Here is a 4,314-nt window from a genome sequence, read left to right as displayed (position 1 = left end):
GTTAATATGAGATTAATTGAGGATGCTAAAATTAACTATAAACAGCTATTATGACTAGAGATGAGGTTATGGGCATACGTTGATGTGTGCGTTGGCACAAGTTGCTATAGCTTGTTGAAACTAATACCTTGCGTTGATGTGATAATAAGGCCTTTTGAAATTAATTGGATTGTAAGAAGTTGGCTTTAAAGTTTATAAACGAGGATAAAAGAAATAATCTCAACTGAGATGGTGTTGTCGGACCCATGCTAATTTGTGGTGACATAAAATCAACCGCGAGTATGTGTGTAATAATACACTCAGAAATTTAATGTCCTCGGAATAATTCTTGGCACGTTCGAGGACGAACGTATGTTTTAAGAGGGGGAAGATGTAACAACCCGACTTGTCATTTTAAGAATTTACATTCTGTTCGATGGCTTAAGGTCTCGAGCAGCTTTGAAATGTGTATTATGACTTGCGAGGGTGGTCAAGTTTGGTTTTCGGATGATTCAGGATTTAATTGAGAGAACAATTCTTGTTTTGGAAGCTTAAGGTGAAATAATTGACCAGATGGTGAATTATGTATAAACGACCCCAAAATGGAGTTTTGATGATTTCAATAGATCCGAATGGTGATTTTGGACTTAGGAGCTTGTCCGAAAAATTATTTGGAAGTCCGTAGTGAAATTTTGCTTGAAATGACGAAAGTTGAATTTTTGGGAAATTTGACCGGAGAGTTGACTTTTTGATATCTGAGTCGGACTCCAGTTATGAAAATTTTTATAGATCCGTTATGGAATTCATGACTTGTGTGCAAAATTTGAGGTCAATCGGAATTGATTTGGTAGGTTTCGGCATCGAATGTAGAAGTTGGAAATTCTTAAGTTCCTTAAGCTTGAATTGGGGTATGATTCGTGGTTTTAGCATTGTTTTATGTGATTTGAGGTTTTAACTAAGTTAGTATGATATTTTAGGACTTGTTGGTGTATTGGGATGAGGTCCCGAGGGCCTCGGGTGTGTTTCAGAGTGGTTTCGGGTCATTTTTAACTGCTGGTTTGTTTGACAGCAATGTGCGAAATTTCTAATGCGCAGAGCTGACTTTGGAAGCTTATATCTCGAAATCTATAAGGAATCTGGAAATTATAAAAATATAAAAGTTGTAGCCCTTTTATTCTAGTTCCAGAATGATAAACCATTCATTATTCGGACATTTGTACAAAAAGTTATGATCGACTGACTCAAGCTGGTACTGTAGATTTTGGCTACAACAGTGTGCATCACCAGAAATATCTGCTGCACATGGATGACTTTGGGAGCTTATATCTCGAAATCTATAAGGAGTTGGGCAATGAGCAAAACATGAAAGTTGTAGCCCTTTGTATCTAGTTTGCAGAAATTTAAACTATTTGGAAGTTGGAGTTGAGTACAAGAAGTTATGGTTGATATACTACAGGCTATCGGGGAAGAGTTTTGGAAGAGTTTGATATTTTCAGCATAAGCATATAATGATCCAAAGGTCCATTTTTAGTTCTACAGATTGAAATTCGATTTCGAGACTTTCGAAATTTTGATAATGAATTATAGGAGTGATCTGGAAAGTTTGATCTAATTTCATCAAGTCGCGATTGGAGTTTTAGCGCAAAACATGAGTTAATTGTTTAACGAGCGAAATTGGTATCGCATTGAGCAAATGAGCTCCGAATTGAGTTTCAATTGAACGACTAGGTTGTATTATTATTTGTGACTCATAGGAACAAGAATCGTCGAATTTCGAGTTCATATGATGGAGTTAGATCCTTTTTAGTGAAAACAATAATTGCTAGTGCAAGCAAGTTCTGGTGTGGACTTTTAGTGACGAAAAAAATGGACTTTTAGTGACAGAAAATGAGCTTTTAGTGACGGATGGGCAGAAGCTTAAGGGCCAAAAAAATGGTCATTTTCTTCATTTCGTTTTGGATTTTTGGAGCACGGTTCTTGGGCAATTTTGAGGATTTCTTCACGAATTCGATTTGGGTAAGGGTCATATATCCAAAAGTGATTATATTTCATAAATCCATGGTTATATTCATCATTTATTTCGGATTTAAATGGAAGAAATCAAGATTTTTGTAAAACTTTTCAAGAACAAAAATTTTAGATTTAGAGGTTGAGTTGTTATCAGAATTTGATAAAATTGGTATGGGTGGACTCGTAATTGAATGGGTTGTCAGATTTTGTGAGTTTCGTCGTATTCCGAGACGTGGGCCCCACGGGCAATTTTTGAGTTAAATTTCGGATTTTGTTGGAAAATTAGTATTTTCATATAGAATTAATTTCTATAATTAGTATTGACTGAATTGAATTAATTTGGATAGAATTGAGATGTCCAGAGGTCAATTCAAGCAAGAAGGCAATATTGGAAAATCGGCCTAACTTCAAAAAGGTAAGTATCTTGCCTAACCTTGAGTGAGGGAATTACCCCTTAGGCATCGAGTCTTATGTGCCATTTATAAAATATAAAAAGTCGTGTACGCGAGGTGACGAGTACGTACTCGAGCTTATATGTGCAAAATTGATTGGGTTAAAGTCTTAGGCATATTGTGTAGTAAATTGGATAATTTTTGGTATTTATTAAATCATCTATTTGCCATGCCTCAATTCGCGTTTGTTGAATTTATTTTTATATGACAATTTGATGTGGTTATTACTTGTATATTTATGTGAATTTCGTGAGTTTGGTGATTTGATATTTCCTGGAAATAATTATATTATGGATTTTCCATCTGCAAATAATTAATGAAATAAGTTTAAACCAAGGCGTTATATAATTATCAAGAATTTGAATTAATGAAGGTGTTGCCCTATACTGAGTATTTTCCATCTCTGTTGTTGTTTTGAGGTTTTATACACATTGTGTGGAGCCTTGGGCTATTTATTATGAAATTAATTAATTTTGTTATATCTTTGGAATTGGTTGTGGCCATTGGGCAAATTGTGATATGAATTGATTTTGTTATATTGCCGTGATAATATTCCGTGTAAATTGTTGTGTTATTTGAGTTATTATTTTGAGGATATAAGGGTGGAATTTCACTGTTGATATTATGTGGGTATAAGGGTGGCATTTTACCGTTATTATGTGTGTTGGGATATTGTCTGGGCGGAGCGATAATGGTGGCTATAGGAGAAATAAGGGTGGCTATTGGAGAGATAAGGGTGGATATTGATATTGTCAGGGCGGAGGGATAAGGGAGGCTATTATAGGAGTGATAAGGGTGGCTATAGGAGAGATACGGGTGGCTATTGTCAGGGATGATATGTGATAATGTGGGTTATTGCGTTGGTAATTTTCATGTGATGTGTTGATTTTTCTTGTGTTTATTTTTATACCTTGTGCAATTTGACTTGTTGTTGGTAAATTGATAATAGTCCGATCTATGTTGAAATTGGGAGCATGTGGTTATTACCAGGCGGATTATGAAATAAAATGTGGGCACGAGGTGCCGTGAGTAAATAATGATGATATTGGCACGTGAACTATCCGTGCAGTTATGATATAAAATATGAGCACAAAGTGCCGTGAGTAAATAATGATGATATTGATACGTGAATTGTCCGTGCAGTTGTGATATGAAATGTGGGCATGAGGTGCCGTGGTTAAATGATGATGATATTTGGCACGTGAGTTGTCCGTGCGGTTGTGATAGAGAAATTGGCACGAGGTGCCGTGGAAATATGAAAGTGGGTTGAGACCCATATTTTTATGATTTTGAAATGATGTGTCACAGGGTGACTTTTATTCGAAAGAGATTTATTTGAAAGAATTTTATTTGAAGGAATTATATTTGAAAGAGATCTATTTGAAAGAGATTTATTTGAAAGTATTATATCCCGAAGATTTCTATTTGAAAAACATATAGGCGAAAGATTTATATTGGAAGGACTTGATTAATTGGTTGTACTTGTATTCATTATTTGTTGCGCAATATTTATGGTGTTCTTATCGCCCTGCTGTGTATATCACTGGTTGATTATTTTTGCCATAATTGTTATTTATTTCCTATTATTTTTGTATACTATATTGCACAGCTTATTAGACTAGTGAGTGTCTCGACTGTACCTCGTCACTACTCCACTGAAGTTAGTCTTGATACTTACTGGGTACCGACCGTGATGTACTCATACTACACTTCTGCACATTTTTGTGCAGAGCCAGGTATTGGAGATATCGGACTCATACAGAGTTAAAGTGTGATCGCAAGGATTCAAGGTAGAGCTGCTTGGTCGTCGCAGTCCCTTGGAGTCTTTCCATTTTATTGTACTGTAAATTATTAATCAAACAGTATTGAGTAT

The sequence above is a fragment of the Nicotiana tomentosiformis genome, chromosome 1, assembly GCF_000390325.3.
Source record: "Nicotiana tomentosiformis chromosome 1, ASM39032v3, whole genome shotgun sequence".
NCBI lineage: Eukaryota > Viridiplantae > Streptophyta > Magnoliopsida > Solanales > Solanaceae > Nicotiana > Nicotiana tomentosiformis.
This window is presented reverse-complemented; position numbering follows the sequence as displayed.